Source organism: Podarcis gaigeae, assembly GCF_964106915.1.
Source record: "Podarcis gaigeae genome assembly, chromosome: 3".
Classification (NCBI taxonomy): Eukaryota; Metazoa; Chordata; class Lepidosauria; order Squamata; family Lacertidae; genus Podarcis; species Podarcis gaigeae.
The window spans coordinates 68987344-69000415 of record NC_139680.1 but is presented as its reverse complement, the minus strand read 5'-3'; positions in this window follow the sequence as shown (position 1 = coordinate 69000415).

The window sequence follows — 13072 nt, the reverse complement described above, 5'->3', positions numbered from 1 at the left end:
AGACATAACCCATAGTATTTCTGAAAAGTCAAGAGAGCAATTCTATTTTTCTTCTTATCAGCAAGCACGAAAATAAAACTCCCCAAAATGTTCACCTTCCCAGCAATTTCTCCTCCTCCAAAAACACACCCTAAGCCTGTTTAAGTAGGTACCACGTAGTGCCAGTGGTGGGGGAACCATCAATTTGTTGTTGACCTTTAGCTTCCCTCCTACATTCTTCTAATGGTTGTCTTCAGAAAGACACAACTTCATGCATTACTCATATTAAAGCTTTTTTTAATCACATTTCAATGCTTTGGAAATAACAGCTCTAACCAACAGCTTTCTGAATCAGCCTTGATTTCAGTATTTGCAAAAGTAATTGTGAGATTTGTTTCCCATCACTACTATTAATTTTAGTGTGACAAACCTACTGAAATCTTACGGCAGGCACTGAGAACTAAAGCAATTTTTTCAAGTGTGGTATCTACAAACTTTGCTGTAGAGGAGAAAAGTTTATACTGCCGCCCGCCCCCCCAGCTTTCCACACCTGGGGTTGGTCTCTCACCTTTGATGGCTGTTTGCCACTCCCTTAACTTGCCACCCAGGACACATTCCCCCTTTCACTGCCCCACCAGCTAGATCTGTTGATGTATCTATGGCCTCTCTTCCCTGAGGAGAAGTAACATTTATATACAGTGGTACCTTGGGTTACATATGCTTCAGGTTACAGACTCCGCTAACCCAGAAATAGTACCTCAGGTTAAGAACTTTGCTTCAGGATGAGAACAGAAATCGTGCTCCGGCGGCACAGCAGCAGCAGGAGGCCCCATTAGCTAAAGTGGTGCTTCAGGTTAAGAACAGTTTCAGGTTAAGAACAGACCTCCAGAATGAATTAAGTACTTAACCCGAGGTACCACTGTAATACTTAAGTCTGTGCAAAAAATGCAGCAGATATAACAATCTTGTAACCATTACAGCGTAGAATGTAGGCCGATTGTATTATATTTTTATTGCAGAAAGTTGTTGAGGGTAAGAGAGAGTTGCTTGCTTAAGGCTGAGGGAGGGTCAAAGCAGGGATTAACTATTAGCTGCTGTGTTTTCTTTTTAATGACTGTGTAGAACCTGCCCTGCCATTAGACAAAGTGAGGCAGCCACCTTAGGTGGCTGATGCTGGGATGCAGTGGCAACATACACACCACATTTATTCTGCACCTTCCCCAGACCAGTAGCAGGTGACGTGCTGGGGCTGCACCATTCACCTAAACTCCCTATAGTTGTATCACCGCTGCATAGCAGGATGGAGAGGCATAAAGGTGAGACTGCAGTAAGGGTGGCACGGTGCAAATGTGCCGGCAGAGAAGAAGAAGAGGAGGAGGAGGAGTTTGGACTTGATATCCCGCTTTATCACTATCCTAAGGAGTCTCAAAGCGGCTAACAGTCTCCTTTCCCTCCCCCCCCCCACAACAAACACTCTGTGAGGTGAGTGAGGCTGAGAGACTTCAGAGAAGTGTGACTAGCCCAAGGTCACCCAGCAGCTGCATGTATAGGAACAAGGAAGCAAACCCGGTTCACCAGATTACAAGTCCACCGCTCCTAACCACTACACCACGCTGGCTCCCTTTCCCCAGACACTCTCCTCTCTTGCAGGATAGAACTGGGTGTGCTACATGGCCTGACATATGCTCCTATGGCTAGCCAGCTGTGTTCAGGTCTGGTGAAGGATGCCATCTCCTCACAAATGTAGACATAAGATTCAGCTGCCAATCTGGCCAGCTTCTGTACATCAAATGGGGTGGGGGCCATTCCTGATTGTGATATATTTTTTAGCCTTAGTTTGAGGAGATTTCCATTATATAAGGTATTTCAGGTGTGTGGATTTGTGTTTCTGGTGCTTGGCAGGCTTCCCACACACACCTAGTTCTCCTTTGGCTGTTTAAACAAGAGGCACTTAAATAGCTATTGGAAGGATCCACATCTGCTTGATGATGTCACACAATCTGACCTTAATATTCAAATAGACCTGTTTTATGCATCTAAATATACCAGTGTGCATCTAAATATACCCAGATGGCATGTTTCTCTAGGGCAAAAATATAAATAAACAAAATGTACTTTTTTTAGAATGTGCATTTTCACAGATGCAAGAAGATGCTTATTTACCAGCTATTCAATAGCCTCTAGGCTACTATCCAAATTAAATCTGGCTGTTTCCCATGTTACATGACACAAGAGCCATATGCTTAAATTTACAGCTCCTGGGCTTCCTTATACCTGTCTGCTCAGAAATAAGTCCCACTGCATTCAATGTTTTTTCTCCCAGGAAAGTGAATATCCTAAGGCAGATTCAATCACACTCGTCTCCGTTTTGAACTGTGACGATTCAAGCATTACAAGTGAAAGGAAGCGCATTTTGAGGTTCTAGAGGACACAAAAAGGGATCTGTTTTCCAATTACTTGCCTGCTCAAAACAAGTACCGGTACATATTTTAGTAAAGGCTTTTTGAATATGCTCAACCACTGTCTGAGGTGAAAGAGATGTCATTGTTGTTTTACAGATGATTAAAGGTGCGACTCATGAAGGCATCAACATTCAAAAACTAACTGGGCAATCCTAATCATGTTTACTCAGTGGCAGGGATGGGGTTAGAAATGTGATTTAGTTCACATTTAAAGACGAATCTACCTAAATCACACTTTCCAAAATAATAAGCAAACTGAAACATAAGTACAGTGGTACCTTGGGTTATGAATTTAATTCATTCCGAAGGTCCGTTCTTAACCCGAAACCGTTCTTAACCTGAGGTGCACTTTCGCTAATGGGGCCTCCCGCTGCCACCACGCTGCCACCGCACAATTTCCATTCTCATCCTGGGGCAAAGTTCTCAACCCGAGGTACTACTTCCGGGTTAGCGGAGCTTGTAACCTGAAGTGTTTGTAACCCGAGGTACCCCTGTACTATTCAAGATTTGCTCTTTGAATTAAGCAATTCTCCAGCCAAGCAATTTGTACAAAAATGCATACTAGTGAAAGTAACATCCAAATGTACATTGTATATTAGGTAGAATGGCATAGAGAAATGTGTATATCATAAGCATGCACTAAAATGTTGGTGGATATTTAGAATTTCTTTTTTAATTGCAAACTGATATAGAAATGTGAAGAACTGAATTAAAGTTTGGAAAAATGAGCATCTGAAATTGTTAAATTCATCCATTGCGACTCAGAAATGGGTGAAAATGAGTTGAGTGAGTTCAGTGGGGTTTATTCCCCTAATAGGTTCCCTAGTAAATTATTGTTCTTGTTCAGTCCTTACTTTCAGCTGAAATTAGAAGAAGTTCCAAAATACTGTAAGAAAGAGTGTGTTTCTGCTCTGTCTAAAATTGCCAGAAATGGGAAGTTCCAACAAACAGACAGACTTGCTTTCACAAGATGGATCGCTCAAGTTTCATTCAGAGTTTTTCTGTTTCACTCTGAGTGTATTTAAACAATTCTGAGTATATTTAAACAATCAGGTGTAAGGAAAACTGTCATGATACGAGAAAACTGCAGTTAAAGCAACTGGTGTGACTTTGGCCAAAGTAACTGCTTTAGTTTCATAGCACAAGGATCAATACCTTCCTTGACTGACTAGTGTTGAGAATGCTTAAAAGCAAACGTTTGAGCAGAGCCAGTCCAAGGTTTTCTGCTGCTCTAAGCAAATCAAAAAATTGCCACTCCTCACTGCTGGTGTCTCTTTGTACCTTGAGCAGCAGAACATGTCTACCCTTTTCTTCAAATAGCTTAGGGTGGCATGTGTGGTTGTTCCCCCCACCCTTTACCCTCAAAAGAACCCTGTGAAGTTGGTTTCTCTGAGATAACAACTGACCCAAGATCACCCAATGAGTTAGTTGGCTGAGCAGGCATCTATAGCTAGGTCTCCCTGGCAAGGGCAGAGGAAGGGGCGGGCGGGGGCTGCCTGCCCGGGGTGTCATTACGGAGGGGGGTGACAATTGGTACACTGCCTGCCCATGACTCCCAAGCCTACCCCGAGCCGTCAGGGGAAGGGGTGGAACTGCGCCGCCTTGCTGGTGGCCTTCCCCCTTCCTTTTGACAGCTTGGGGGAGGCTTGGGAGTCACGGGTGGGTGGTGCGCCATTTCCCCCCCCCCCCCGATCCTGGTCTGCTTCCTGGGGGGGGAGCCTCCCCCGAGCTGTCAAAAGAAAAAGGGAGGAAGGCTGCTGGCAAAGGGGCGCAGCTCCCTCCCCCCTGCCCAGAAAACAGCCAGCCATGGGCGGCTCACTCCACCCCCCATGGGTGGCTCGCTCCGCCCCCTGGGTGTCTTGCCCCCTGAAACACTCACCGCGAGTGGCACCCTCCAGGACACTCGCACCCCCCCTGGGATGCTCACCCTGCCCCCATGGCCCCGCCCCCAGGTGCACAGCATGTTCCACCTCTGCTCCCCAGTCTGAATCCAGTTAGCAAAATCACTTAAATAGTGTTGATGGAATCCAGGCAGAAATCCTGATAACACTTTACTGAGGGAAAACTGAACAAAAACAATAAATACTTTGAAGAGAAATGAACAGAGAGGTTTTGTCTTTCTTAGCCTAGGCCTTGTACACAGTAAGGAGACATACAACTATGCATACAGAGGGAGAAACCCCTTAGAACTACACAGCCAATTAGGCAGGTGCTTACCTCAGCATATATCATGCAACTTTGCCTGGTTGCTAAACAATATGTCCTCAACCCTCTTGGTTAGCAAAACTGACATACTGATAACAGAATTAACCCTTAAGTTACAAACTAAATGATCACTTTTGCAACTCCAACACTTACAGCATAATAACTTGCACACCACTCTGGCTGTTACTTCCAGGCAACCCCTCTCATTTTCACATGTTTATGAAATCTACACCTGAAGATCCTACTGCTAGCAGTGCCCAGTTACAAGTGCTGAAGGAACACTACCCAGGCCCAGAAGTCCAGAGGCTCCAGGCCTGGGCCGCAAGCTCAGTACCCTGAGGCTTAAGACTGTTTACACACATGTATTATAACCTTTTATCTAGGGTCTAGAACCTTTATAATTTTCTAAAATTTGTTAGAACCAACCAGAAGCTATGTCAGAACAGAACAAAGAATAATTGGGGCATTCTCTGTTTAGAAACACCACATAGACAGTTTTGAAAGCTGCTTCTTCACAATGCATGATTAAAAGTTGAAGAGTTCATCTTGACTGTTAGAAAATGCCGTACACGCTTCCACAAGAAACCACCAAATAAGGCCAAAACGCCAAGTTCTCCAGACTGGTCGTGTGATTCCATTAGTCTTTTGGCTTTATAGAACAAGCATGCATTTCTTAGTAAGTTAATTTCTAGGATTGGGTTTTGTCAAGAATTTCTTTTTCCCTCCTTCCACCTGTCAAAATCTGAACTAACCAAGCTTTATATCAGTTCAGGACAAAGCTGGAGAATGAAAGTATACTCAGTATCTGCCCCAATGTTGTGGAGCTCCCTTCTCACAGAGATGCTTCTGGCAACTTCACTATACAGTTTTCAAGCAATGATGAAGACCTCTTTGGCACTGGAGATGTGAGACCCATCCAATTCCCCTTCTGACTCCCATAAACTGATATTCAGTGGCATAGTTCATCTTACAGTGGAGGCAGAACCTAGCTATCATGGCTTGCAGTCACTAATAGCCCCATCCCTCATAAAGTTGTCTATTCGTCTTTTAAAACCAAGTTGGTAGCCATCACTACTTCCCATGGGAGCAAATTCCATATTATAATTACACACTGCGTATATGAACCGTTGCCACTTTTTCTCTATAAAACAATAGCAGTTCTGAGGAAGCCCCCATTGTCCTTTAGTTTAGCAACTCGTGACAAGACACAGAGTCAAATCCCACAGTCACCGGACCAAAGTTACGCAGGCCAGTCACTCTTCCTCTTTGTCCCAACTGTCACACAGACAGTTGATATTTTGTTGCCTTCCTCTAATTGCTGCAGCATTCTAGTAAAATGAAACTTAGCTTTTTTCCGTGATTTTTTTACTTCCAAAAACACTGGGTGGATGGGTCTAACTTAGTCATGCTCACAAATTTCAACAGGACTATGTCATCCATTGCATCCATTATCTATGTCAGGGGTAGCCAGCCAGTTGTTGATTGTTCTCACCCATGACCATTGGCCAAAGTGGCTGAGGCTGATGGGAGTTGTAGTCCAACAACAACATCTGGTGGCCACCAAATTGGCTATCTCAGATGTATATCAATGGACAGAGTAGATATAGTCAGTAAGAAACAGCTCTTGCCATGTACTCAAATACAGAGTTCCAGTCTTAAGCGAGAGCGCAGCAGATCCATTTGTTTAAAGGTCTGGAATATGTAACATATAAAGCAGGGGGAAACACCTCATTTTTAAATGGTTTCCTCAATGAATTTGTCTAATCTTCCTTGAAAGCCCGTTCCTTGAGCTGTCTGGTTTGGCCAGTGACACATGCCTTCATTACAATCCCGTTTGGATTATTGTAATGTGCTCTACATGGAGCTGCCTTTGAAAAGTGTTCAGGAAATTCAACTGGCTCAGAGAGCTGCAGCCTTTGTTTGCTGACCGGGTCTGGGAGCATATAACTCCCTTGCTACAACAGCTCCACTGGCTACCTGTCTGTTTTCAGGCACAATTAGAAGTGTTGCTTATGACCCATAAAGCCCTACACGGCTTAGGTCCAAGCTATCTGAAAGACCGCATTCTCTCATATGAATCTCCTTGGGCTATGAGATCTTCAGGGAAGGCCTTTCAGTCCCGCCACCCTCACAGGTACATTTGGGACGTGGGAGAAGGCCTTCTCAGTGGGTTCTCCCATTCTTTGGAACTCCCCACCCCCACCCCTGAGAAGTTAGACTGGCTCCCTCTCTGTTGTCCTTCCACCAGCGGGTGAATCCCTTCTTGTTCCAACAGGCTTTTAGGAATTGACTGCTTTTAATGAAAGGACTGGTGCTGTAATTATTTGTATGTTTTAAACAGATTTTATATATGTATATAGCTTCATATATGTATATAGTTTTCATTCTGTCATTGCTTAATTATTTCTTAATGATGTTTTGTTTTGTTTTTAATTATTCTTGCTTTTATCTGCTGGTTGCCTTGAGTCCTGAAAGGGGAAAAAGGTGGGGTGATAATAATAATAATAATAATAATTTATTTATACCCCACCCATCTGGCTGGGTTTCCCCAGTTACTCTGGGCAGCTTCCAACAAAATATTTAAAAAACAATAATACACCAGATATTAAAAGCTTCCCTAAACAGGGCTGTCTTCAGATGTCTTCTAAAAGTCAGATAGTTGTTTATTTCCTTGACATCTGATGGGAGGGCGTTCCACAGGGCGGGCACCACAACTTCACTTCTCACAGTGAGGGAACCGCCAGAAGGCCCACGGAGCTGGACCTCAGGGTATAAATAAATATATAATTATAATTATAATAACATACATGATGAGGTCATTTTGTGACATTATCATATCTGACAGCCCTCTGGAGGGTTAGGAAATTGCTACAACCCTCTTCATAATACAATATGGCTCCTTGCAGAGTTTGGAGAAAATGAAGGATAAAGTGCGAGACTGGTTACATTACGCTCAGATTAAAGAAGTGTTTAAAAATGATAAAAAGTTAGGGTTCCAGGTGGAGAAATCGAAGTTGGAAACAGAGCTGTTAGAACCTAAGGCTAAGGTACTTTCAAGAATGTATAACTTGCTGCTGAAATGGAATACACAAGACGAAATGGTTAAATCGGCTATGATAAAATGGGCACAGGACATTGGGCATAACATTATGTTTGAGGACTGGGAAAGGTTGTGGACCACTGGGCTGAACTTTACTGCATGTAATGCTTTGAAGGAAAATGTAATGAAAATGATATACAGATGGTACATGACCCCAGTTAAACTTGCCAAAATATACCATTTGTCTGATAATAAATGTTGGAAATGTAAAGAAAATGAAGGAACATTCTTTCACCTCTGGTGGACCTGCCCTAAAGTGAAGGTCTTCTGGGAAATGATATATAATGAGCTGAAAAAGGTATTTAAGTATACTTTTACTAAGAAACCAGAGGCCTTCCTTCTGGGTATTGTCGGCCAGAAGGTGTTAAAGAAGGATAGAACATTCTTTATGTATGCAACAACGGCAGCAAGGATACTTATCGCTAAGAACTGGAAAACTCAAGATCTACCCACACTGGAAGAATGGCAGATGCAGCTGATGGACTATATGCAACTGGCGGAGATGACTGGCAGAATTCGAGACTTGGGAGAAGAAAGGATTGAAGAAGATTGGAAGAAATTTAAGATTTATCTACAAAAATATTGTGCTTTAGTGGAATGTTAATGAGGATGCTTGGTTATAAATAATTGGCCACCACTAAATTGGACTGAAAATTGATGACAAATAAGATTAAGAGAAACAAAATTTGTTGGAGAATTGTTATACTATATTGAATTGAGTGGTTATAAATTTGCAAATAAGATGAGAATTTGCTTGAAAAAACTTATTAACGATATAAGTGGGAGCGGGAGACGTGAGGAAGTCCAAAGAAGTTATGAAATTTTGTCAAAACAAAGTAATGTTGTTTATTATTTTTGTATTTCTTTTATAAAAAACCCTAATAAATATCTTATAAAAAAAAAAACATAATACAATATGGCTCCACCCTGCATGCTTGATGTAGGGCTTGCCTCCCAACAAATGAAGCCAAAAATGCATAGCTAGACAGCAGAGGTGTTCCCTGCCTCCAAAACTGATTTGCCTACCCTTGTCAACTGCCATTCTCTGCTTTGAATGATACTGTAATGTTGCAGCTAAGGCATACACAGATTCGACGGGTTCAAATAAATGTAACGTCACGGTCACAAAGCCATGCGAGTTCTAAGATGAAAACTGGAACTGACACGTAAGTCACCTTTTAAATGATGTTTTATTTTATTTAGAAGAAAAGGATCTCCCAAATGCTACTTAAGGTTCCGGATCACCAAGCAAAAGGTCCTTATTATGGGAAGTTTCAAGATGAGACCAAATAAGGCTCAGTTCGTAAGCTGTCTTTCTCACAGGGAATGATCTCAATTTCATTTATTCATCTGATAAATGAAAGGAAAGGTGAAGCCAAGATTCCTCTTTAAAAGGAAACATACGACTGGAAACTGTTTTTGAACAAGCAAATGTTTTTGTGCTGTGGTTACACAAACTCAGTCAATATTTAAGAAGCAGGGAAAGCATATTGGGGGAAATGGCTCTACATAACTTAATAGGCTGTGTTATTATCCTTTGTTGGAAAGCATATATGTGCATGCACACATGTGGATGTGCGCACAAACAGTCATGTTATTTGGTAAATTGAATAAGGTAAAGGAAAAACATGCAGGTGAGCTTGAAACCCCGTCACATTTGTTTTTCAAGATCTGGAGAATCTGCACTTTATATTGCCACTCTTTCACATGCCCGTTTTCCAAAGAAGCCTTGCCACTTATGCAATCCTGTGAGGTCAGACAAAGATTGCAACAACTTGAGAAGTTGTAAGGCACCATTCCCAATGCTATTAAGCTCACGAACACTAGTGTTTGCCTCTCAGCTTTAATAACTGAGCTGAATAACTTCATGAAGGGGAATTATCTTTATGTTGCATCACTTTCAGTGTAGGATCTGGGTGTTTCACTTCCTCAAAGGCCTTACACATGCATGTACAGCAGGAAGAATGATCCAAGTGGCAAATGTTTTATTCCTCTTGTGAGATTGTTTTGATAATTCATGAACTGGTTGGGGGGGTACATTTCTTGACAACTTGCAGTTGAATGTGTGGAATGGTGATGTGAAAGTTCTGTCTGTGGACTTGGGTCTGTGATAAGCTATGCCCACAGCATCTGTGGGTACCAAACTTGTGAAGGAACTCTCTAGAATATACCTGGCCAGTCCCGTCATTTAGACAAGGGCACACATGCCAGACACACTCACACAATGGGGCGCAGAGGGCAGCTGCCTCCCTAAATCAATAAAAATCTGAGGTTCTGCCCCCCTAACAAAAGCCTGCTCCTGCCTCTAACAAAAATCCTAGCTTCACCCATGCACACAAAACCTAGCTGAAGTGCAGTCAGCATCAGTCTAAAGGGAGCCCCTTGCAGGTAAAGCTATTGGCTTTCTTCAGACTGATACCAAGTGATTATTGCCCAGCAGTATGGCCGGTGCACATATAGGCTCCTACTGATGGTATGTGTCTTGGCTTATAGATTGCTTCAGGAAGTGTGAACAATCCCCCCCCCCCATCCCTAAAAGCTATCTATAGATGCATAACTTCTGCCCACAATGCTTGATGACTTGCAGCTCTTCAATGTGTGAACTCTTCTAGCTGACAAACTACAATCATCGTGATAAGCATGCATGCATGTGAACCACAGGTTCCTCCATCACCTGCATACCTGCCCTAGCCTGTTTTAAGTTTGTTCTGTATTCCAGCTCATCCTAATATTTTTCAAGGATTTCATTGGTTGAAGAACAGTATGAACTGGATTCTCAATATACATGTACCCTTCTCAGGTGTTTTGCATCTTGAACAATATCTTTGTTGTTGTTTAGTTGTTTAGTTGTGTCCGACTCTTCGTGACCCCATGGACCAGAGCACGCCAGGCACTCCTGTCTTCTACTGCCTCCCACAGTTTGGTCAAACTCATGTCCGTAGCTTCGAGAACACTATCCAACCATCTCGTCCTCTGCCGTCCCCTTCTCTTTGTGCCCTCCATCTTTCCCAACATCAGGGAATCTTCTCTTCTCATGAGGTGACCAAAGTATATTTTGCCTAATTCTGCCTATTAGAAGATCAGTCTTTACTAACCTGCTGCCCTCTAGATGTTTTGGATTACAATTCCCATCAGCACCAGCCAGCTGGCTAGGATTGATGGGACTTGTATTTCAAAACATATGGAAGTCACTGGATTTGCAAAAGCTGTTCTAGATTGTAGGTACTTGAATAGAAGGACTTTGATAAACTAGCATGGGGAAGCATTATTGACTTTAACAATTATTAGAGAGTGAAGGAAATCTGGAACAATGAAAGGCAATTAAGGGGTTCCACATTTTATTGTGGAATATTCCATATCCCCAAACTTACTTGTCGCATAGTATGGTATATATCATGGGAAGAAAACTAAACTTTCAAGTTAATTCAAAAGTCATTCAATTTTAAAATACTGGTAGCAGTACAAACTAGCCTGTTTAAAACAGTAAAAGAGCAGTAGCAGGTTGCCAATGGCAACAACACAATACAAAGATCACAATCTACTGGGAAGATTAGTTTTCTCATTTGGAAGCATGATTTTGATGAATGGTTATCACGTTGTACTTTAGAACATTTTGTTCTACATTTTCTCTGTTAAAAATATGCATGACTTATACAGGGAGGAGCATGGGATATAAACTGCTAACACAACACATCACTATCCAATATTGATTTGGATACTTAGCTCTGTGTTGAAATGTCGCCACCCTACCATCTTAAGTAAGTAGCATTCCAGTCTCTGCGGTCCATTCAGAAACATTTTTTCCTCAGGGTCAAACTCCTTTGGTTCAAACAGCTGAGAGAAGTGTATTGGCCACAGTTTTTGTATGTGGCCCCTACAAAGATTCCTTGAGCCAAAATTCTCAATTTGTGTATTTAAACATGATTTCAAAACCGAGGCTGGCTCCACATAGTTTGCTACAAGGTGAAGTCCTATAGACCATTTCTACTAAAGGCTTGGCAACCAGAATAGTTGAATAAACCAGAGGAGAAGATGGTGCCCCTCAAAATCCCTATACAGAAATTGCCTGGAGTGGCATTTGAATCTAATTTCAGCATTGGTGACGATGCAGCGATCCTCATCACACATGAAGACTGCAGACTAGCTTAGGACAGCTCTGTCCTCCTTCCGAGGGGACTGGCTGACTGGACTTAGAAGGAATGACTGGTGTGGCTACTGTCCATGCCTCACTCCACCCCACCCCTGCAATATTATCTGTTGTCTGAAGTAACTACCACATTCTGCCCAATAGCAGGACCAGCCCTTCATGAAACACTGTTTCTGCAAGTTGAATGCATTCTGCAAACTTTATCAATTTACTGTACTTTGTACAGACTGGGGATAATTTCACAATTGGCAGTATGTTTTCCAAAGCAGTTTTCTTTTGGTAATAAATTGCAGAGGACTCCTGTAACTCATAGAATACTGAGAACAAGGAATAGAAGGTGAGAAGGGGCTCCGTGAAGTGAATACGCCCCACTTTCTCACTGCTCTGGGGATTCTAAAGTGTCCCTTTGAAACTGCTTTGGTTGCAAAGCCTTTAGGAGAAGCTGTCTACATTGCTTCAGCATCTTCTCACCATTAATACAGCCATGAGATCTAGAACTTTCATTAAAATTGATTGGAGTTCAAAGAAAAGTTGTAAAAAAAGGTGTCAGGTACTCCAGCTGATTTTTAAAATAATCATAATAATATGAGTAAGTTTCTAGCCCTTCTAAAACCCAAGAGAACTTAATGTTGCTATACCCATTTTACGGTGGGTGGGCAGTGGAGGGACATAGTTAAATAGTGTATGACAACCCTGGCATGTTGGCTTACTTAAGGTAAATGCAGTGTGAAGTTAATTGTAGCAGCAAACCCTGCTGGAACTGGTTTCACTCAGAAGCTCCCATTCAGAGTTCCCAACTGGAGCCAATCCTTGACAAAAGCAGCAGGACTTGCCTTTGGTGCTGAAGTTGAACAGCACCAAATGCTAAGCCCCACTGCCTAGGAACAATTGCAAATGCACAGCTCAGATTCACATTCCCAGTTGTTCCTTTGCAATGGGGCTTGCACCAGACATAGTTTAAATTCAGCACCAAAGGCAAGCTCAGCTGCTGTCTAGCCACCTTAGATCCAACTCACATTGTAGGATGCCAAGTTATGGATAGATGGAGAGACCCCTCCACCTGCCAAAAGTAGCCTGCAGAGGAATGGCCACTGTTTGATCCAGCCCACCAGACAAAAGTGATTCCCCACCCCTGCCGTAGATGGGCCGCAGTTCTTTTTTTTTGTTGTTAAAGGTTTT